General features: G+C 37.8%; 1 protein-coding gene across 2 annotated transcripts in view; it reads right to left on the bottom strand.

Annotated features, from left to right (window-relative positions):
* MAP3K13 (mitogen-activated protein kinase kinase kinase 13) overlaps positions 1 to 25,184 on the bottom strand; it is a 158,852-nt gene that overhangs the window by 110,443 nt on the left and 23,225 nt on the right. The window contains exon 1 of one of the 2 annotated variants that reach the window (XM_040252460.1): positions 14,646 to 16,098. The exons of the other annotated variant lie outside the window; for it this stretch is intronic. The gene's annotated coding sequence lies outside the window, so the exon portion shown is untranslated. Of the gene's footprint in view, positions 1 to 14,645; positions 16,099 to 25,184 lie in introns of those variants that run through there. 2 annotated transcript variants of the gene reach the window in all.

Below are 25,184 nucleotides of genomic sequence, written 5' to 3'. Positions count from 1 at the left end.
CAGATGGCTTGGCAATGATTTTGTAATATATTCTGCTATAGAGGGTGGTATGTCTTTTCATTACAGTGAGGGATGCTTATGGCTGGGAATACGCTTTGAGGAGGTGGGAGGGTTTATAACCGTAACTTTGACCACCAGGTAGGTAGGGATACCTGTGGTATCTACATATTTTCTTGTGCAAAAAAATAGGCAAGTGAAGGTGGCAATAAAAGATTATGAGATGAGTAGAAAGGAAGTTGAGAGACCCTATCACAGGAAGCACTGTCAACTGAGAAGGACAACAGAGTCAGGATAATAAGTTACAGAAGAGGTTTGGGAAACTCAAACAGATATGAATTCAAGGCCACCAATCAGCGGTGTGGACCCAACTGAAGAGGCAGAACAATCAACACAGCAGCAGAAAACACAATTTGGGGAGTACTCTGGCTTGGCACAGTCAAAGGAAGAAGGGTCAAAGCTGACAAGGTGGAGGAGGTAAGCCTGGAAGGAAGTGGTTACTGAAATGGCGAATCGTGCTTCCAAGCTGGATGGCACAAAGGCAAAGGGGTCAGGGATATATTTAGTTTGGTTAGTACGGTATCTGCTGTCCTGTATGACACACAACAGAGTAGTATAATATATATTTAAAGGAAAAAACGTAATGAGACATTGTGTAAGGAGAGGTATGAGACAACTAATATAACTGAGCACCTACTATCTAACAGACTCTTGGCACAGATTAATGTATCATCTCAGTCTCTTCTTATAGGCTGCGCTTTCTCCTTTGTCTATAAACATGTTCATGTCGCTCCTTTTCAGAATTTCCCTCTGACTTATCTACTCCCATTCCTGTCCTCTACCACCAAACTTCTTGAAAGAACACTATATGCCAAGAGCTGGCAGAAACTAGGCGTCTGCTAATGCTTTTCCTTGGCTCAGAGTGAGACTTGCTTCTAACCAAGAGAACACCGTAAAGGTGCTGGAATGTTCTGATCACATGCACATAATGATGTGATGATATTATAGAAAGCCATACTGCACTTCTTGCTGGAGTTTCTCCCTTTGTTAGCTGAGAGGAAGCAAATGGCCATATTGGGTAACCCCACCTGGCAAGGAAGTGTGGGTGCTCTCTGTTAGCTGAGGGACACCCCTAGACAACAGGCAATAACAACTCAAAAAAACAAAACAAACCCAAAACAAAAAGCTGAGGCTTTCATTTCTACAGCCCCAAGATACTGAATGCTGTTAATAGCCACACGAGTCCCCCAGGCAAGTTTCATATGAAAATCCAACCCTGGCCAACACCTTGATTACAGCCTTGTAAGACCCTAAGTGGGAGGCCTAACTAGGCTACATTCAGAGTCCTGACCCACTGAAACTGAGATAATAAATGGGTGTTGTTTTAAGCCACTAAAATAATATTGTGATGCATCAGTAGAAAACGAATACACCCACAGAACTCAACACCATCCTGACTAGAGACAACTTGGTTAATATTTAAGAAAAGCAACTAAAGCTCTTGAAGTGCAACCAATAAAGATTATGATGCCATACTCAAATACCCCTTTTCATATAAATAATAGTAATATGATAGAGCAAAAATTCTGCCTAATAACTCAAATAAACATGCTTTACAAGCCTAACACTTTGTTAGTCACAGTCAAGTTCAGCAGCAGTAATCAATCACACATGGAATAACAGATTGGTTCCAAATTGGGAAAGGAGTATGTCAAGGCTGTATATTGTCACCCTGCTTATTTAATTTATATGCATAGTACACCAAGCAAAATGCTGGGCTGAATGAAGCACAAGCTGGAATCAAGATTGCCGGGAGAAATATCAATAACCTAAGATACTCAGATGGCACCACCCTTAAAGCAGAAAGTGAAGGGGGACTGAAAAGTCTCTTGATGAAAGTGAAAGAGTAGAGTGAAAAGCTGGCTTAAAACTCAACATTCAGAAAACTAAGATCATGGCATCTGGTCCCATCACTTCATGGCAAATAGACGGGGAAACAATGTAAACAGTGAGAGACTTTATTTTGGGGGGCTTCAAAATCACTGCAAATGGTGATTGCAGCTATGGAATTAAAAGATGTCTGCTCATGGGAAGAAAAATTATGACCAACCTAGACAGTATATTAAAAAGCAGACACATTACTTGGCCGACAAAGGTCTATCTAGTCAAAGCTATGGTTTTTCCAATAGTCATGTATGGATGTGAGAGTTGGACTATAAAGAAAGCTGAGCACTTAAGAATTGATGCTTTTGAACTGTGGTGTTGGCGAAGACTCTTGGAAGGAGATCAAACCAGTCCATTCTAAAGGAGATCAGTCCTGAGTATTTATTGGAAGGACTGATGCTGAAGCTGAAACTCCAAATCTTTGGTCACCTGATGCAAAGAACTGACTTACTGGAAAAGACCCTGATGCTGGGAAAGATTGAAGGAAGGAGGAGAAGGAAACGACACAGCGTGGGATGGTTGGATGACATCACCGACTCGATGGACGTGAGTTTAAGCAAGCTCCAGGAATTGGCGATGGACAGGGAAGCCTGGCATGCTGCAGTCCATGGGGTCACAAAGAGTCAGACATGACTGAGCGACTGAACTGAACTGAATCATTCATGGTGCTGTATTAGTTAGTAAGGAGAATTATGAAAAATATAAAATAGAGTCCTTGTCTTCCAGTATCTTTTGTTTCCTAAATCTTATCCATGTCATCTGGGAGTTTCTTTATACAAAGGTCTTATTTCCCAGTGTTTCTAAAACAGCAAAGCCAGAGGCATAGGTAAGTCACGCAGAGCAGCTCATAGGCAGCACGGAAAACTGCAGAAGGGGAGGATGAGTGAATTGGTTATGTATTGCAGCATAACACAGTGCCCCAAACCGAGCAGCTTAAAACAACAAACCTTTATTATCTCACTTAGTTTCTGAAGGTCAGGAATCTGGGAGCAGCTTAGGTGGGTGGTTCCGGCTCAGGGTTTCTCAGGAAGTTTCGGTTAAATTGTTGACTGGGATGCAGTCATCTGAAAGCTTGCCTGGGGCTTGAGGAACTTAAATTGACCCTTGAACAGCATGGGTTTGAACTGTGTGGGTCCACTTACGTGTGGCTTTTTAAAAACTACACATGGCTTTAAAAAATATTACAGTAATATGCAATCTGAGGTTGGTTGATCTCTAGGTGTGAAACTGTAGCTATAACTACAGAGGGCTGCCCTGTAAGTTAAGTTACAGGTGAATTTTTGAACCACCCTCTCTCCCACATTGTTCGAGGATCAACTGTACTTTCAAGACTGTTTATAGATGTTTGTAAGAGGCCTCAGTTCCTTAATAACAGGAATTTGAGAGTTCCCGTGACAAGGCAGATGGCTTCCCCCAAAGCAAGTTATCAAGAGCAAGCAAAAAGCTGCAGTGCTTTTTATGACCTAGCTCAAGGATTAACAAACTTTCTGAAAGGGCTAAATAATTATTTTAGGCTTAGATTGCCATAGAGTTTGTAACTGCTTACCTCAGTTGTTTCAGTGCAAAGACAGGTACATACAATGTAAACAAATGGGGATACTTGTTCCAATACAACTTGATTCATAAAAATAGGTGGCCGGCCCACATCTATAGTTTGCTAACCTCTGACTTGGTCTCCAAATCTGCATGCCCTCATTTTCCCTTTATTCATTCATGAGAAGCAAGTTATCAGGATCCAACCTACACTCAGGGGGAGAGGAATTAGGCTCTATCTCTTAAAGGGAAGAATAAAAGAATTTCTGAACATATCTTAAAACCAAAACAATGGGCTTAATGCACAGTAAGCAGAATACAGGTTAAATAATGCATTTGTTTCTTAGGTCTGCTGTAACAAATTATACAAACTGGGAGGCATAAAGCAACAGAAATTTACTCCTGCATAGTTTCCGAGACTAGACATTCAAAATCAAGGTGTCAGCAGGGCCGCGGTCCTTCTGAAGGCTCTAAGGAAGACCCCTGCCTCTTGCTAACTTCCGATGGCTCCTAGCAACCCCCGGTGCTCCTTGGCTGGTAGCTGTTTCACTCCAGTCTCTACTTCTGTCGTCACACGGCCTCCTCTCTGTGTGTCCTCTCCTCTTCTTATAAGGACTCTACTTACTGGATTTAGACCAATGACCTCTTACCCAGAATTACCTCGTATTAATGCCAATAATTATAACGACAGTCTATTTCCAAATAAGGTCATATTCTGAGGTTCCAGGCGAATATGAATTCCAGGGGAACACTATTCAACCCACCACAACACACAAGAGTGTCCCCTACTGAGTTCTCTGCCCTCAGTTCCTGCCACTCTGAGCTCTAGGCTCTAGGCAGAGTGAATGGCTTGTTCTCTTACGTGACCTTGCTATCACTCTTCCTAGAGCGCCCTATCACCTCTTTCTCATTTCTACTTGTCCTTTAAGATTTCTAAAATATCCCTTTAGAAGTCCTTGTTTCATATCCACAGATTTTACATTTTATAAGAAATGATACAACGTTCATATGTAGAATGTGATCATTTAAGGATACATATTAAAATAGCTAGAAAGAAAGTGAAAGTGAAGCTGCTCAGTCTCGTGTCCGACTCTTTGCGACCCCATGGACTGTAGCCTACCAGGCTCCTCAGTCCGTGGAATTTTCCAGGCAAGATTACTGGAGTGGGTTGCCATTTTCTTCTCCAGGGGATCTTCCCAACCCAGGGATTGAACCCGGGTCTCCCACACTGCAGGCAGACGCTTTACCATCTGAGCCACTGGGAAGCCCGGGTTCAAAATAGCTAGAGGGAGTGCTAAAAAATATTAAAAAGATACAGCAAAACAGTCATAAAATGAAATAGAGTACTAGAAAACATTTTATTAAACTAAAATCAATCAATGGAAGAATATGAGGAAACAAAAAAATTTATTAAAATTAAAATATTTATATTAAAAATAAATAAAAAATAAAATCAATTAATCAATCAATGGAAGAATATGAAGAAACAAAAAGCCTAATGGGATAAACAGAAAACTAAACACAAAGTACACCTAAGTGCAACCATATCAGAAACTATGCTAAATGCAGATGAATGAGAAGGTAGAGACCAAGGCTGGATTTACAAAAAGGAAGATTCAATTGTACCTTATTTCTAAGAAATACAGCTCAAACATTAAAAGACAGACAATTTGAAAGTAAAAGGAGGGAATGATATACCATTCAAATACTAAGCATAAAAAAGCTGATGTGACTATTATCAGATAAAGTAGACTTCAAGACAAGGAGTATTAGCAGAGATAAAGAGGGAGAGTTAATAATATTAAGAGGGCCACTTCATCAAGAAGACATAATAATCCTAAATGTGGACATACTCAACATCCGACCTTCAAAGCATGGAATGACAGAACTAACGAAATAGGTAAATCCACAATCAGAGATTTTAACACTTTCTCAGTAACAGATATAGAAGTAGACAAAAGAAACCCATCGGCAGATAGATTTAAACAATGCTATCAACCATCTTGCTCAACCTCATGGAACACTGCACTTAGCAACTGCAGAAAACGTAAGTGAAAAGATAGATACACCAACAAAGGCCTTATTCTGAAACTTAAAGTGTTTCTCAATAGTATTTCCAGACCGAAATCTTAAAAGAGTATGTTCACTGACCATATACAAATTAAATCAGAGACATCAATAAAAGAAGTACTTTTATATATCAATAAAATACTTTTTAAAAATTCCTGTTCACTTCACACCTGTCAGAATCATCAAAACAACCACAAATAACAAATGTTATTTGTGTTGGTGAGGATACACAGAAAAGAGAATCTCTGTACACTCTTGGTAGGATTGTGAATTGGTGTAGCCATTCTGGAAAACAGTATGGAGGCTCCTCAAAAAACTAAAAATAGGACTGTCAAAAGATCTAGCATTTCCACTACTAGGTAGGTATATGAAAAAAACAAAACACTAATTTGAAAAGATACATATACCCCAATATTCACAGTAGCATTATTAACCAAGATATGGATGTAATCTGCCTTCTTCAACAGATGAATGGATAAAGATTTGGCATATATATATATATATATACACACACACACACACAATGGAATATTAGTCATAAGAAAGAAGGAAATTCTGCCATTTGCAACAATACAAATGGACTTAGAGAGCATTATGCTTCGTGAAATTGGAGAAAGACAATTACTGTATGTTATCACTTATATATGGAATCTTAAAAAAAGAAATTTTATCACAGAGATGGAAAGTACAAAAAAAAACAGTAAGAAGGAAATTCTAGAAATAAAACATAAATCTAAACATGTAAGAATTCATTAGATGGGCATAAAGGTCTTTCTGTTGAGTGAAGGTAACTTCTCTACCAGTATGTAAGGTTTTCTGTATGTATGTAATGTTCTTTGTTCTTTATTCCATGAACAGAACTATTAATTTCCACCTATAGGCTGGGCATCTCCCATTTGCCCTTATTGCTGTTAACATGTATCTCATGTGGTTTCTTTAGAGCATTACGTGAAAACTTTATTCTTGAAACTTTCAACTGGAAAAAGTTCTGGCAAAATTATTTTTCCCTTCACAGTTTCCCAAAGCAGCCATACAAACCACTTCGTTTTTCCTGTTTGTTCCTATGGACCTTATTGTCTAATCATTTTCCAGATAAGTGATTATAAGGCAGCCTTTTTCAGTTTTTCAATTAGTAACTTTTTTTTTTTTCAATTAGTAACTTTTTATGGTCTTTTTTTGATGGGTTCGTTTCCTGGTTTATGATCCCCTAGACATTTTAGGGAACTTTAAAGAGGAAAACTTATAGTTTCCTAGACCCTTGGCAGGCACTGTGGCCCCTACCTCCATTATCTTATTAAATTATGAAAGGTTTTCAGGTCAATGGAAAGACAGTCTAGAGGTGGGGTTCAGTAGCTTTTAAAACTTCCATTCTGACTATAATAAAGGATCAGGCTGCTAGAAAGAGATCAAGTTTCTTTCAGCTCCCAGGTCCAGGTTAATAAGCAGTAGAGTTATATAAGCATCATTCCATTTAACTCCCCCTGATCCCTAGGTGCTTTCTGAGGTAAGGCTCACCTTTTTGTTTATACTGTTATTACACAGACTAAAAACTGGTTTTCAATTTCTAACGTAAAATTCTTCTGTCATCTATGATGTTATCCTATGTCCAAGCATTTGCCCAAGTATATATCTCCCTTGCCAGTTTTTTGATGAGGTGTGTCATAAAGTACTGCAAAGGGTGTGTTTACTTTGTGTTGTATTTATTGAGAAGCATAAAAAAGGTTGTTCTATACTTCGCAGGTGTTCCATCATTTCTTTGATGTCTGTGGAACAAGCTGTGCAAATTGTTGCTGCCAAGTTTGTATTGCAAATGTATTTTGAAATGTATTTACCAGGATCCATCACACCACTTTACTATGGAAACACTGGTAAACATCTCACAACATGGCATTCAAGATTTAGTCCTTAAATTCTTGAGTAATGCTTGAAGTAGTATATTTTATTATCTATGATTATATTTGTTATTCTGTGAGGAAGGCAGAGTGAGATATTATCACCTCATTTCCAGATGAGGAAGCTGAGACATGAACAGAGCTGATTAAATGAGACAGCATACAAGAAAAGTATCTATGACAGAGCCTGGTATGTGTGTATACATGTGTGTGTACATATACATGAATGTATACACACAAATATATATTTTATGTGTATATATTTTTTTTCCTGCAAAATGAGGGTCAGGGCAATAATTTCTCTCTTTACAAGAATTATATTTATTTACTACCAAAAAACAATTTAATGTCATATCTAAAATTAAAGCTTCTTAACATCTAGTTACAGCTTCCATGGTGGCTCAGATGGTAAAGAATCCACCTGTAAAGCAGGAGGCCCATGTTTGATTCCTGGGTTGGGAAGATTCCCTGGAGAAGGAAACGGCAACTCACTTCAGTATTCTTGCCTGGGAAATCCCATGGACAGAGGAGCCTGGTGGGCTGCATGCAGTCCATGGGGTCTCAAAGAGTCGGAAATGACTGAACAACCAACACTTCAACGTCTAGTCATATACAGTCCTTCTAGTAAGCTCTATTCTGATGTCATAGGTAACATTTCCATATCTGGCTATGAGTTTTCTGCATTCAGGATAAATTAATATATACTATAGTAGTCAATTTAAAAAATGTAATTCAAAGACATTATAGGGCTACTTCTTTAAACTTTGATATATATATTTCTACTGATATCACAACATTATTTTGACTTCTTCCTAAGATCTCTTTCCCTGAATAGAGCCTTCAGGTAAATTATGGTTTAATTAAAACTTGAGTTTGATTTCCTTCTACTTTCTTTTCTGGTTCTCCTACTTCTTAGGTGATAATCCACATTCCATAAAAATCAGTTCATGGGCAGAAACAACAGGAAGAGGAAAGTGATTAGGACAGTGAACTATGAGTCAGAGACTAGGAATTCTATAGACAGGAGGAAAAAAACCTTCGAGCTGGGAACTGGGATTACTATAGGAGTTTACCAACTTCTAAGCCTTTGGGAGAAGCAAGGGCTTAACAACTTGGAGTTTGCCAAGCAATGAGTTAACAGGGCAGAGCAGGCCAAACAAGCATACGGGATCAGCAGCAGGCAGAATGCAAAATGCTTAGTACTCTCAGTCACTCTTTATTCCTCTTACTATAGTGAATTTCAGTCTAATGTGATACTAGCCCTAAATCCTACCAGTTGTAATAACTGTAACAGTTGGCTGGCTGACCAGTCGTTATGGGATGAGAAGTGATCACAGCTCTTTTGGCAGAAAGGTTTTCTTTACTATGTTGAAATGGATGAAATTACAGTGATTCACATCAAAGAGGGAGAAAATGATCATTAACTTATTACAACTCTCAAAAATAGTATGTCTTGAGGAGAGGACCAAAGCAATACTTCTTCAAGTATATCCTATGCCATACTCACTGCTGTGTTTTAGTTCAATGCTCTAGATGAAAAAAGGTTTCTGTGGTCAACACGCTGAGAAATGCTGCATGACCTTCTTACTAGAAATGTTAATAAAAGTCCTGAGAAGTCTTGCAGTAAAAACATAAGCTCTTTTAACTTTATTCAATGTACTTTTATGATTAATGCTTTTAGTGTCCCGCTAAAGAAATCTTTGCATACTCCAAGGCTGTAAATATACTTTTGTTTTTCCTAGCTTTTGGTTCTGAGTTTTGTATTTAGATCTATGGTCCATATCTATCTAATTTTTGTGTATAAAGTGAGAAAGATGTGGAGGCTGTGAATATGTGAATCAAATCCACTTCAACCAGCAACATGTTTAGAAAGACTATCCTTTTCCCATTTAATTTACTTGCCACCTTGATAAAAAACCAATTGATCATATACACATGACCTATTTCTGGATTGCCTATTCTGTTCCACTGATACTATTCATCTATTCTTAGGGTAATACTTGATTAACTGTAACTTTTAAGTCTTGAATCACATATTATAAATCTCTCACCTTGTTTTTTTTTTTTCAAGATTGTTTTAGCTCTTCTATATCCATTGCATTTCCAAATATATTTTAGAATCGGCTTGACAATGCCTGCTAGAATTCTGACAGAGATTTCGTTGACTCTATAGATCAATTTCAGAAGGACTGGCATCCCAACAGTTCTGAGTTCTATAATCCATGATCATGGTATGGTTTACCCTTGAACAACACAGGTTTGAACTGAGTGGATCCATTTACACTTGAGCTTTTTTTTCAGTAGTAAATGCAATAGTGGTACATGATCTGAGGTTGGCTGGATCTGCAGATTTGGAACTCAGAGGGATGAATCGTGTATGTGGAGGGTTGACTATACATTACATGTAGATGTTCAATTGCACAAGGGTCATCAGCACCACTAATGCCTGCATTGTTCAAGGGTTAACTGTATATATATATATTGGACTTTTAATTTTGACCTTTAGTTTTTCTCAGCAATGTTTTGTAGTTCTCAGTATAGATGTCTTGTGTCCTTTTAAATATTTATTTCTATGTATTTGGTAATTTAATGGTGATATTTTCATTGTTTTAGCTGTTCTAATTATTTCAAATACAATTTTTATATTGATTATAACCTGTGGCCTAGTTAAATTCTTTAATTAGTTGAAGTCATTTTTTATAGCTTCTATAAGACTTTATGTATAAATCTTTCCATGTGTGAATCCTGACAGTTTTGCCTCCTTTCTGAAATTTGGCCTTTTATTTCTTTTCCTTGCCTTATCACAGTGGCCCTATACTAAGCACATAATATACATCATCTCATTTAATCTTCATAACAACTCAATTTTATTCCTATTTTACAGATAAGAAAACCAAGGCCCAGAAATGTTCAGTAATTTGCCCAATCAATATTGCACACCTATCAACTGATCTTGAAGAAGAGAATGGCAACCCACTCCAGTATGCTTACCTGGAGAATTCCACGGACAGAGGAACCGGGGAGGCTATGGTCCATGGGTTGCAAAGAGAGAATAACACTCACACACAAACACACATCAACAGATCTAGAGTTCAAACCTAGGCACTCTTACTCCAAACCTGCATTTATGACCAGTTCTACCTACTTATGGATAGCTTCTAAATTCAGAAAACTCAGAGGCACAAAAGCAAAAGATATTTTCAAATTAATAATAGAAAAAATCCTACTAAGGACAAATATATAAACAGTTCACACACACACACACACACACACACACACACACACGGCAGTTTCTTTTGAACATGAAAAGATACTCAACCCTACTCAAAATGAGAGAAATGAAAATTAAAACAACGCTAAAATGGTATAGCCACTATGAAAACAGTATAGTGGTTTCTCAAAAAATGAAAATAGAATTGCCATATGATCCGGCAATCCCACTTTTGGGTTTATCTATAGATGGATAAACAAAATGTGCTATCTACAACACAATGGAACATTTGAACGTTATTCAGCCTTAAAAAGGAAGGAAATCTTGTCATTTGCTACAACATGGATGAACTTTGAACACTTTATGCTAAGTGAAACAAGCCTCACAAAAAAAACAAAAAGTGTTCCTATTTGTAAAAGAGACAGTGGGAATTTGCTGTATGAGGCAGGGAACCCAAAGCTGGTGCTCTGTGACAACTTAGAGGGGTGAGATGGGGAGGGAGTTGGGAGCAAGGTTCAGGAGGGAGGGGACATATGCATACCTTTGGCTGATTCATGTTGATCTATGGCAGAAACCATCACAACATTGCAATTACCCTCCAACTAAAAATTAAATTGAGAAAGACAAAAAACTGTATGATTCCACTTATATGAAGTATCTATGCTAGTCAGAGTCACAGAAACAGAAAGTAGAATGGTGGTTGTCAGGAAATGGGGGAGAGGAAAGTGGAGAGTTGCCATTTAATAGGTAAAGAGTTTTGGTTTTACAAGATGAAAAAGCTCTAGAGATTTGTTTCATAAGTGTTAAAGTACTTAAAACTAATGATTTGTACACTTAAAAATGGTTACAATGATAAATGTTACATTTTTTAAAATCACAATTTAAAAATTTTAAATTGTTTTTAAAACTTTAACACAAATTTTATTATGAATTCTTAAAAAAAAAACTATGCTGAAACCAGTTTTTAAGTTATCGGATTGGCAAAAATCTGAAAGTCTAATAGTACTCTCTTATATGTTTGTTGCTGGGGGAGTACAAATTGAAACAATCCCTATGGAGTGCAATTAGGCAACAGCCACGACATCTTCTGATCTAGCATTTCTACTCTGGTGAATTTAATCATTCAGATATATTGTAAGAATATATGGGATGATACAGTCACAAGATTGTGAATTTCAGCATTGTTTACAAAAGAAAAATATTGGAAATAACCAAAATGCCCATTACTGGATGATTGGTTTGTCGTTGTTTAGTCTTGAAGTCATGTCTGACTCTTTGTGACTCTGTGGACTGTAGTCTGCCAGGCTCTTCTGTCCACGGGATTTTCTGGGCAAGAATATTGGTGTGGGCTAGCCATTTCCTTTTCCAGGGGATCTTCCTGACCCAGGGAGGAACCCACGTCTTCTGCATTGGCAGGCGGGTTCTTTACCACTGAGCCAGCAGACATCTCTACAATGGAATACTATGCAGCTATTTTAAAATGAGAATGCTTATCATGTACTGATATGGAAAGAGGTTCAACATATAAGTGATAAAATTAACAGTATATATCATAGTATATGTAAAAAGGAGGAAAGTAGGAATCTATTTATAATTCCTTGATATATAAAGAAACTCTAGATATAGGAAAAGGATAATAATAAAATATAGTAATAGTAATAAAAATTATAATAGTGATTTGGGGGTCCTGAATGGATAGGGGACTGGGGTGGGAAGATTTCAAAATAACTTTTTAATATGTTTTGGTCTTGGAACCATGTGAATATATCACCTATTCAAAAAATTCAATGAAAATTCCTGTGTGTGTGTGTGTGTGTGTGTGTGTGTGTGTGTGCACTTAGTTGCTCAGTCATGTCTGACTTTGCGACTCCATGGACTGTAGCCCTCCAGGCTCCTTTGTCCATGGCCTGGCAAGAATACCGGAGTGGAGTTCCTCTGGTTAGAAGTAAATTTTAGTGGTACCAACTGACATTAAATTATTCATAAAACAAATGTTTACCAAGAATATACTGTATGTCCAGTGGGCACTATTTGGGGCACTGGCAATATAGCACTGAACAAGATGTGGTTTTTGCCCCTCGTAGAACTTCTATTCTAGTGGGAAAGACTATATATTTTACTGATAAATTATGCCAGGTAGCTATTTAAGAAAAGTAAATCAGGATGAAGGAAAAAGCAGCAATGTAGCGGAAGTGAGGTGGTGGTGCCTCTGAGGAGGGGGTATCCGAGTAGAGACCTGAATGGAAGGAAGGCAGAAATACTGTAGGGAGAGTTTTCCTGGCAGGGCAGCACACGCCCTGGGGCAGGAACACGCTTGATGTGTTCGAGAAACAGCAAGACATTTATGTAGCTGGAGCAAACTTTGTGAAGTGAATGACGTAGGCAATGATGTTCAACAGGTGGTCAGAAAGCAGATCATACAGGCTTCATGGGGTATGTGCAATGGTCTGGGTGTTAGAGACAGCTACTGGAGGTTGGTTTTTTAAAAAAATCCCTGACAGTATCTGGTTAAGATTAAGCCCGGGCACACCTGTGTGTTCCTCCAGGTGGTTAAAGGACCGAAATACTTCCAATACGGTTAGTAAACAGCTGCTTCTCTGGTAATAGTGTCACCTGCCATATTGGCTTCTCTTCCAGGACACCCAACCCCCGCCCCCTCATGAACTGATAACTAAATAAGTAACCTGGCCCAGCAACAGCTATTGAGTTGGCCAAGTTTTAATCAGCTCAGGAACCTAGAATCATTGCAGTTCAGCCGTCTACAGGATGAACCAAGGTCTCACTTTATTACAGTCCTAGAACCTGCTTAGGACAGTGTGTCTTGGGCTTCTATCCCACCAAGGGTCAGCTGGGGCCCAGTACTGCCAGGTGGGCTCTCACTCAAGTCCAGTAGGAATAAGAGGCAGACTAGAAAAATAAACTGAACGTCCCTGAGGTCTGAGGTGAAGCTAGAGCAAAGGGGAAACCCAGAGTACTTCCATATAAACAATCAGTACTTCCTGAATGATTTGAAAGGCTACTGGCCCACTGCCAGCCTTTATAACTTTTATATATTAACCACATCAAAATTTGTTTCTCTGTTCAAAGTTATACCATTTTCCAGTACCAAGATTTTTTTTTTCAGATATATCGTGGCCAAAGGGAAACAGAAAATAACAACCTCTCTAGCACCAAATGCAACCTTAACACTCTCATAGCTGCACTCAGTAGAGTCAATGTTTGTATAACAATGAATAGTTCCTGGAATCCTAGTATCAAAGCAGAACTACAACAGCTGAATTGCAACAATTTTCACTTCATATATGAAATTTATTTTACATAGGACAGTACAGGGAATTTAGTCTGGAAAATTAGTACATATGTCAAAGTCTTAAAAACATATTTCTCCAAAGTTGGAAGAAATTTCTAAGGCTGCTTGCCATTTCCATCCATTTCACAAAGTTCCTCCTCTTTGAAAATATACTCTGTTGCTCTCAAATTTAGGATCCCAATATCTGATTAAATCATGTTAGTTCTACTTAGCTCTCATTCATTTGATTTCTTTGAACATCAAAAGCTCCAGTTTAATTACCTGAGAGACTACTAAATATTTGCTAACATAATCTTGTAATAAGAGCCTAAACTAAAGAGACAGCAACCATTAAGAACATCGGGGAGAAATTTCAGCACTACTTGGAAATAATCAATCTTTGGGCACCAGATATATATTCCATTACTTTTACTTCCTGACTGTAAGCACCTTTACTCAATCAAAGACAAGACATTAAAAGTCATCTCATGCAAGCAGGAGGACCTGAGTTAGCAGAACACTTGCTGAAAGACTTTAGGACTTCCCTTTTCTTAAAAAAAATAAAATAAAATAAAACTATTGTGAAATGCTGAAACTTTCTTGCAAGTAGGTCTAGTATACAAGATTTAGTACCTTAATTTAATCTTAGAAATTGTTTCCACAATGCTTTCATATTCAAATATCAAAATATTTTTTAAAAAATACTTACACTGCAGCAACCTGAAGTCGGATCAGACAGCATGAAACTACCAGCAGCTGCCTGCTTCCTCACAGACTAAACTTTGTTCCCTTCCTGGCTGGTTCTGGATCAGGTTCACTGATACACATTTACCATGGCCTTGGAAGCTACCACCCAACAAGGTGGGAGGGTTTGTTCATTAAACTTCTGCTTGATAACCACCTATCAGCAACTTCTCAGAGGTTTACCTGGACATGTTTAAAGACGCAAATTTATGGAAGATTACAGAGAAAGCCTGAAGAGACTCCTAATCTGTGATGGCTGGGTTTTGGTTTCAGAGGGAATTTCCCTGTGTTCCTAGAAAAACCAAACCAACCAACCAACCAACACAATAATCCTCTGGGATTCAAAAATCTTCCTTCATAAAAGTCCTCCCGTCTCCTCAGAGTGCATACATTGTATAATCACGGCACCAAGAGGCCAGAAAGTTGCTTTTCTATTATAGTTCCCCATCAGCTCCATTCGCCACAGCTCTTTCACTAGTTGGGAAACAACGCAGAGTTCTTATTAAATGTAGTGCTTTCTGACATTGAAACCACTTGCTGACCTAATGTAAAGTGAGAACTTAAGATCCTCCCCACCATCCCCGCCAAATTAAGCTCTTCATAAGATAAAATATTATGCTGCGTCATCCCTTTCCACATCCCTAAGCTTCTTTCCCTCTGAGCTACTATATTTCTATAGTTTGTAGCATTAGCCTTTGGAGCAAAAGCCATTTACTATGTATTTAACTACACTAATCACTTTATAAACATTATCTTATTCTCTCCTGAGCAATATATTTGGAATCATCTTCAATTCTTCTTAGTCTGATTCTTGTACCTAATTTGGGCCCTTCACTATCTTGGTGATCCTCTGCAATAAGCACTGTGGTAGGCAGACAATGACCTCCTCCACAGATGTTCGTTCCCTAATCACTGGAATCTGTTACCTTAATAGCCAAGGGACTCTGTAGATGCCGTTAAGGTTAAGAACTTTGAGACAGGGAGATTATCTGGATATGTCCAATTTTTTCCAGCTTTGGTAAGAGAGGGGCAATGTGAGGGCTTGATTTGCTCTTGCTGGCTTTGAAGATGGAGAAAGGGGGCTGATAGAAGCTGGAAAAGGCCAGAGGAAACACATTCTCTAGAGCCTCTGGAAAGGGACATGGCCCTGAAAAAACTTTGGTTTTAGCCTCATGAGATCCACACTGGATTTTTGACTTACAGAACTGTTAGATAATAAATTTGTGTTGTTTTAAGCCACTAAGCTTGTGACCACTTTTTATGGCAGCAATAGAAATATAGGTACTTTAATTTCAAAATGTCTTTTTGAAAACATAAACCCAAAACTGATAGAATATGCCAAATGAAGTCTGATGAAGAAAAAAAAAAAATTTTTTTTTTAAAATCTGACAAACTTGGTAGCTTGCTTTTTTTTTTCTTTATAACTTTTTATTTTGTATTGAGTTGTAGCCAATTAACAATGTTGTGATAGCTTTAGGTGAACAGTGAAGGGACTCAGCCATACATATACATGTGTCCATTCTCCCCCAAACTCCTCTTCCAACCAGGCTGCCATGTAACACTGAGCAGAGTTCCATGTGCTATACAGTAAGTCTTTGTTGGTTATCCATTTTAAATATAGCAGTGTGTACATGTCCATCCCAAACTCCGTAAGTATCCGTTCACCCCATCCTTCCCCTCTAAGCCCATCCTTCTAATATTAAGGTAATTTTGAATCATGCCTCTGTACTCTGTCATCAGAAATATCTTTTTAACCCTAACTGCACTGACTTCATCTCCATGTATTTACCAAGTTATCAATAAATAAACACTGAGTAATCAAGATGAAGAACAGACTTCTGAAACAGAGAACAGAGTCCTGTTATTAGAGATCTTCAATTTGACCTCGGTCCATAAATCAATACTCTTTGGGTACACAAGTCTGATCAGCTACAAAAACACTTACTCTCATGTAGCCTATAGTGTTTTTAACTTCTCAAGTATATCAGAAGGATAAAATCAATGCCTTAATAATATAGGTGTGTCTACAGCGTACCAGCCCACTAGAACGCGTCTGGAAATGGAGATGTGGTTAGTTCGATATCAGCAGTTGTTCCATTTTGTTTTTCAGCACTGTCTCAGTGATTATCATTTTCTAAGAGTTTACAAACTATCAATTAATTATTCTTTCCAGAAGTCTACTTGAAATTAAAAGGAAGTTTTCCCAATTGTAGGAAGTGAAAACAATCTCTGTCTCAAAAGCAGAGACATAGTGGAGGGAGGAGATGGGGGCCACTATGAAAGAAGGCTGGGGTGAGTACTGTGTGCCCTTGTAAGAGTATAAAACCCAGACTCATCAGAGCAGTAGTGATTGTTGGAAAGTAGTGCAAAACTAGGGCTGAGACATATGATGTAAAGTCTTGAAAAGGGAACTAGGATTTAAACTTAATATATTAGAAAATAGGTAAAATTGAAATATTTTAAAGAAGGAAAATAAAATTATGAGTACATTAATAACCAAATTGAAAAATGGGCAAAGTTATATGAACAGTTCACAAAAGAAGAAATATAAATGGCTCTTAAATATAAAGACTCTCTACCTCATTCATTATAAGAGAAATACAGTTCAAAATACAAAGACATCATTTTAACCTATCAAATCGGCAAAGTTCAAAGTCACATAAGGCATAGTGTTGGTGAAGTTATGGGTAAATAATGGAGGATAAATTGGTAAAACCACTGAAAAGCAAACTGGCAATCAAATTATGAATACATATCCCCTCTGACCCAGCAATAACTAAAAAATACATATATAAAATGATAACATGTCCATAAATATTCACTGCAGCATTGTTTGCAAAAGTTAAAGATGTCAGTGAGAAGGGAACTGGTAAATTATAGCACAGATACCCAGTGTAATAAGAAAACAAGGCATATTTATGTTGCTGATAAAGAATGATCAAGCTGTATTAAGTTTAAAAAGGTAAAGTACAGAGCACTATATGTAGAATGCAACTATCTGCGTGTGTATGTTTGACAGAGAGAGAGAGACAGAATACACTGAAAATCTCTCTGGAAGAACATCCAAGAATCCAGAAACAGTGGGTTCTCTCTAGGGAAGGGACTGGTAGCTATGGTTCAAAGGTGGGAAGGAAACTTATGCATCCTTTTGTCCTTTCTGAATTTTTACCCAAGCTGATGTTACCTACTTAAAAATATAGATATGCTAAGTGGCAATATGGCATCCTGGAAAAGAAAAAGTAGAGTGGTAAAAAATCTGGCAAAAAACAAATAAAGTCTGGATTTTAGTTAATAGTCACGTACCACTGTTAACTTCTTAATTTTGACAAATGAGCCATGGTTACATAAGATGTTACCATCTGAGAAACTAGGTGAAGGTACTATTTTTGCAAACTTTTCTGTAAATCTAAAACTACTCCCTAAATAAAAAGTTTATTAAAACAAGAAACATTTAACAAGTTAATAGGGCAGCTATGGTGGAAATGGCTTGGAGAGAGGACAGAGTAGAATCAAAGAGGCCAAATGAGAAACCGTGGGAGTAATCCTGGCATGAGGTGATGAAGGCCTGCCTGAGGGTAAGTCATGAAAACACAATGAAAAGAACTAGATAGATATAACATATTTCAGAAGGAAAAAATAAAATATTTGCAGTAGTGGAGAGAGATAAGAATAATGAAACTAGGGACAAAAGATGAAAATTGGAAAAGGAAGCTGGTTTGAAGGGGAATGAGATACATTTAATTAATTCATTCAGCAAATATTTGTTGGTACTTACTATGCCAGGCACTGTGCAAGTCACTGGGGATGTGAGAGTGACCCTAAATCTTTTAGTTCGATCGTCCAAAAGGCCTCTGAATATTAGAGGATGAGAGTTCAGGGGAGAGGACTGACTGGGATAGCTGAGAAAGATGATACAGGGTAAGGAAGGAGAGGCCAAAGGTGAGCCACAGAACAGAACCACAATTAGGGGGAAGAGCATCGTAGCAAAGAAAACAGGGAAGGAATGGGCAGAGGCTTTTGAGAACAAGCATGGTGAGGTAATTTCTGGGAAACCAAGATAAAAGATCAAAGAGGTATTCCATCAAATGTACTGTACAAGAAATGAGGATATACAAAAGAATACATCACGATGGGTTAAAGAGAGAGAACTGATGGCAAAGGAGGTCACTCAGGAGACCTTTTCACTTTCGGTGAAGCCTAAATGGAGCCCAGATCACAAAAATCGAAGTTTTCTTAGAAGAGAGCAATTCTGAGTCAAAGGCCTTCAAGAAATGGGATTCCATTTATTATCATGCTTCTCAAACTGGGTATATGAAGCTACGGCATAGATTGTTTTGTAGAATCAGCTTCATTAGGAGGAAAATATACAAATAAGAGAGAAGAATGCAAAATTTGCATATGTTTCTAAAATTCAAACAGGTCCTAAAATTTCAAGCATGGGGGTCACCTTTTTACTTTTAGGGCTACAAATTCATTCTCCACTTCCATAAAGGGGTACTTGGGCAGAAATTTGAGAAGCACCAATATAATGGTCAGCTATCCTGAAATGTGGTCTTGCTACTAAAACTCAAGATCTATAATTTTAAAAATAACTCAGTGAACTATGGCCCCACAGGGCAAATTACAATAAACATTTCACATCCAAAGAAGAAAAATAATGAACAAAATATTGGATTTATCATATTTACCATTATTTGATATTTCCATATATTATTTATCTTTTATGTCTATAGGTAAGCTTGGCTACATACTGAGAAGGAAGTCACACTGTCAACTATACTTAGATGCGTTATCAATGCTATTTGAGAATGATGAATATATACTAAGTACCAACCAATACCATATATATATATGTGTGTGTGTGTAAATATATACAGACATATATATAATTTATGTATATACATAGGGTAAATATGTATGCATGTGTGGTATGTGTGCATATACACATGCATAAATGTATATGTATAAGCATACACATACAGACATATACTGTAAACATATATGTTAATGCAAGAATTGGTGACTATGCTTCAAATTCTAATTTATAACAAAACAGCTGAAATCTTGGCTGATGTGTAGTGCATGGTCTATTGGTAAGATGCAAGTGTAGTTTTCATATGTAATTTCCTGCTAAGTAAATTAACATACTGCTTTGGCAGTGAAGTGAAGTGAAGTTGCTAAGTCGTGTCCAACTCTTTGAGACCCCATGGACTGTAGCCTACCAGGCTCCTCCATCCATGGGATTTCCCAGGCAAGAGTACTGGAATAGGTTGCCATTTCCTTCTCCAGAGGATCTTCCAGACCCAGGGATCAAACCCAGGTTTCCTGCATTGTAGGCAAATGCTTTAAGTATATATTTGAAAGCTTTGCTCTGGTATTTTCCATCTAATTTTAAACAGCCTTGGTCCACAAACCACAAGGCAATGATTCCACCAAGTAAAGATTTCTTTTAAATCTTTTGTGTGAGAAAACCATTAGAGCAGTAACAGTATAGGTGATATACAGATGCTTCTTGAAAATGTCATGGCAAACTATGTAGGATTAATAATTTAAAAAAAAATCAACTATCTAGTCTAATGTCATCTGAAGGAAGAAATTAATATCAACATCATTTACTACCCTACTGTAATTCTGATACTTAGGGATTTTTTTACTATTCGAAAGAAAATCAATTTTAAGAATAGTTACACCAGCTTCTTTTCTAAACGTTTGAATCTCTAAACTATAGGGTTAGCCAAAAAGTTCATTTGGGTTTTTGTAAGACGGTACTGAAAAACCTGAACAAACTTTTTGGCCAAACCAATAAAAGTACCAACATAGCAAATAGCTTTCACTACTCCACCATGTATACCTTGTCTGAAAGTACCTCTTGAGGCTAAAAAACAAAAAAGTAATGCAGCACTGAACCTGAAAGACAAAATCACAGCTTTCACACGTATTTCATTCAGCCTGGATTGTTAGCTTTCACAGTCAATTACAAATTACAGAGCCATGTTGTCACTTCTTAACATCATCTACTTCCTGTAACTCTCTGCTGCCACTTCTTAAAGAATTGCTGACAGTCTCATGTTTTTGAGGAAGCAAATCTGAATTGATATCCTAGGGAATAATACATTATTTTGTTTTCCTCAGTCAGTTCAGTTCAGTTGCTCAGTCGTGTCTGACACTTTGAGACCCTATGAATCGCAGCACACCAGGCCTCCCTGTCCATCACCAACTCCTGGAGTTTACTCAGACTCACATTCATCGAGTCAGTGATGCCATCCAGCCATCTCATCCTCGGTCGTTCCCCTTCTCCTGCCCCCAATCCCTCCCAGCATCAGAGTCTTTTCCAATGAGTCAACTCTTCTCATGAGGTGGCCAAAGTACTGGAGTTTCAGCTTTAGCATCATTCCTTCCAAAGAAATCCCAGGGCTGATCTTCAGAATGGACTGGTTGGATCTCCTTGCAGTCCAAGGGACTCTCAAGAGTCTTCTCCAACACCACAGTTCAAAAGCATCAATTCTTCGGCCCTCAGCCTTCTTCACAGTCCAACTCTCACATCCATACATGACCACAGGAAAATCCATAGCCTTGACTAGATGGACCTTAGTCGGCAAAGTAATGTCTCTGCTTTTGAATATACTACCTAGGTTGGTCATAACTTTTCTTCCAAGGAGTAAGCCTCTTTTAATTTCATGGCTGCAGTCACCATCTGCAGTGATTTGGAGCCCCCAAAAATAAAGTCTGACACTGTTTCCAATGTTTCCCCATCTATTTCCCATGAAGTGATGGGACCGGATGCCATGATCTTCGTTTTCTGAATGTTGAGCTTTAAGCCAACTTTTTCACTCTCCTCTTTCACTTTCATCAAGAGACTTTTTAGCTCCTCTTCACTTTCTGCCATAAAGGTGGTGTCATCTGCATATCTGAGGTGATTGATATTTCTCCTGGCAATCTTGATTCCAGCTTGTGCTTTCTCCATCCCAGCATTTCTCATGATATACTCTGCATATAAGTTAAACAAGCAGGGTGACAATATACAGCCTTGCCGTACTCCTTTTCCTATTTGGAACCAGTCTGTTGTTCCATGTCCAGTTCTAACTGTTGCTTCCTGACCTGCATACAGGTTTCTCAAGAGGCAGGTCAGGTGGTCTGGTATTCCCATCTCTTTCAGAATTTTCCACAGTTTATTGTGATCCACACAGTCAAAGGCTTTGGCATAGTCAATAAAGCAGAAATAGATGTTTTTCTGGAACTCTCTTGCTTTTTCCATGATCCACCGGATGTTGGCAATTTGATCTCTGGTTCCTCTGCCTTTTCTAAAACCAGCTTGAACATCAGGGAGTTCACGTATTGCTGAAGCCTGGCTTGGAGAATTTTGAGCATTACTTTACTAGCATGTGAGATGAGTGCAATTGTGCAGTAGTTTGAGCATTCTTTGGCATTGCCTTTCTTTGGGATTGGAATGAAAACTGACCTTTTCCAGTCCTGTGGCCATTGCTGAGTTTTCCAAACTTGCTGGCATATTGAGTGCAGTACTTTCACAGCATCATCTTTCAGTATTTGAAACAGCTCAACTGGAATTCCATCACCTCCACTAGCTTTGTTCGTAGTGATGCTTTCTAAGGCCCACTTGACTTCACTTTCCAAGATGTCTGGCTCTAGATTAGTGATCACATCATCTGTTTTCCTACTTCACCTTAATTATCATGAGAGTGGTAGAATTCTCAGTGATTCCCTTTCTGTCCTAAATATATATTCAAAGAATGAGAATTGATACAAGCACTTTGGATATCAGTTAAAGGGAATTACTAGTGTCACCAAGCAATTTGTTATGATCTAGAAAAGATGAAGAAGCATGTTCCTACAACCAGCAATTTAACTCCCAGGTACACACCTCAACCCAGTTTCCTAACTGCTGCTCCATGGCACCCTGGTGGGGAAAAAATGGAGGATGCCCAGGGGTGGATCTCACAGGAGTGCCCAGATATGGATCTCCTCAACCCTTCAGCCAAGAAGAAGCCCCCAGGCCAGAGACACAGCTTCATTCCTGTAATGGAAAGCTTTGTACAAATATTATCTATAATTTTTAATGTGTGCTATGGCATGAAAAGGGTTGGGAAACACTGAGAAGTTCTTACATGTATGTGGCAGATGTCTATTCAGGAATATGTATACATATAGGAGCAATGTGCATAATAACTAAAAATGGGACTATCTCATATGTTCATCAATCAACTCCTCTGCTAATAAATTCTGGAATACTCATATGATGCAAAGTTATACCCCAGTGAAAACTAATGAACAACTATATGCACTGACACGGATAGATCTAAGACTGTAACACTGAACCCCCAAAAAGTTAAGTCCCAGAAAAATACATACAATATAATTCTGTTTTAAAACTCAAGAACAAATAAAACTAATATATAAACAGTTTAAGGATACACAGATATGTGATAAAACCATTGAAAAAAGGCAAGAAAATTATTAACACAAAATTCTCTGGAAGGACACTGTGCTTCTATTGCAGGGGTACAGTTTCCGCCCCCGGGTGGGGAACTGAGATTCCACAAGTTGCAGATTGTGGCCCCCCACCCCCCAAAAAAAAATCAGAACGTTGGTTACCTCTGAGGGAGGATGAAAAGCTTGGGATCACAGAGGAGTGCATAGGAGATATTAGAGAATAATGGTCATATTGCTTTTGTAAAACTGGGCGGTAGGGATACATATGTTTTCTATATAGTTATTCCATAAGCATTACAGAGCTTTTATAAATATTTTATATCTACTCAGTGTTTAAGAAACATCTTCTATAAAAGCCCTACTTTGTCCACCAGTAGATAGCAGATCATTTGTGATCTCTGCAACAGTATGAGGTGCATGGAACAGGAGGGACAGAAAGCATCAAACTAGACAGACCACCACAGGTCAGACATTGAACCTTTCCCTACAAACGCACACACAGTTTGCAACAGGAAAAATCTGTAAGCTATACCATAATAAGAAGTTAAGACCAAATTCAATATGCTATCATTATGCAAATGTTAACATTAAATAAAACACAGATTTAAAGAATCAGGACTGAATAAACTGCCAGCCTATGGATGAATAACTCTTCTTGCTATTTTCTAAACAGTGCACATTTCATTGTGTATTTAGGCCACACAAAAGACATTTAGGGACTGACAATACTTTAATTCATCATGTACATCCAGCCATGTTTACTTAGTCAAATGCCTGTTTCTCAGTGTCACTTAAGGGCAGGTTATTAAGCTTCAAGAGCAAGAACTAGATCTGTTTCATCTGATATAGCTATCAAAGAAAACGCAATGAAAACAGTTTAAGAATTCCTGCCTCTACTCCGTCTTTTTGTGTTTTAAGAGCTGGACATTGGGAAGCTATTTTCCTAAGCACTGGATATTTTGCCAATGCAGAAGAGCTATAATAGACCACAGAGATATAAACTTAACTTCCAAGTTAATTAAATTTATTATTTTTGATTTGGAATATAAAGGAAACCCAGTTTGAGCTCTCCTTTCAATATTTAAAAAAGAAAAGAGAGAGCTACTTAAAAGCAAATAGGTTAATGTTTACACGAAGGCTTTTTTTTTTTCCTTTGCTATTTTTCTTTCTTCAAAATTTGAATAGGTGAGTGACCTTGCTGGAATTCCCCTGTTAGTTCTGGAGTATCTATCTGGAAATTGCAAACAGAAACTACTTTCACATGACACGTTATAATGGCATGCCAAGTGGTGTCTGTCTCTGTACCTTGAACTCAGATTTTTATTGCTGATGAATCAATAAACTTTACACAAAATGAAATGCTTTTTCCCCTTGGACCATTTAAGAAAAGATCAAATTTAATTGTATTTGACAGTATATATTTATAGGGTCAATTATACACAGAAAAACTTCACATATTCACCCAATTCAAAAATAAATCTTGTATAGCTCCAAGCTATCAAAGCCCACTTTTTAAGTATGTCAATACATAATGCTGAAGTGAGAATCTTAGTCCACACATTTAATTCCTGTTACATTAGCATAACTACCTGCATAATAATAAAGCACTTATTGTTTCTGCTTTATTTCAGATTTTCTAAAATACCTATTTTCACCGAGAGGAAGTTATTTCAGATTTACTGTGAAAAGGCTTATGGCAAAACCTGTCCTTTCAAGTGTGAGGCAGTCCTGAAACCAACCCTGAACCACAGAAAATCAATACAGAGTATAAGCAACAGTGGGAATTATGTGGAATAGAAACAAAATATCTCCCCAATCTAGGCCACACCCCTAGTTTCACCCTTGGCACTTTTCTCCCTAATTTTCAGAAGGTGAAAGTACGATAAGTATGCTCTGGAATTTGAGCCCAGTCATCTACCTTGCTCTCAAATGCTGTTTACAGCACAGGAAAAAAAAAATCAAACATTTCATAATCTCAGTTTCGACAGAATATATTCGTATTTCAGAAGTTGAGATGAATTGGTACACAAGAGTGAATGGGGAAAGAGTATCAGAG

The sequence above is a fragment of the Oryx dammah genome, unplaced genomic scaffold (genome assembly GCF_014754425.2).
Source record: "Oryx dammah isolate SB20612 unplaced genomic scaffold, SCBI_Odam_1.1 HiC_scaffold_2, whole genome shotgun sequence".
Classification (NCBI taxonomy): domain Eukaryota; kingdom Metazoa; phylum Chordata; class Mammalia; order Artiodactyla; family Bovidae; genus Oryx; species Oryx dammah.
This window is presented reverse-complemented; position numbering and strand designations above follow the sequence as displayed.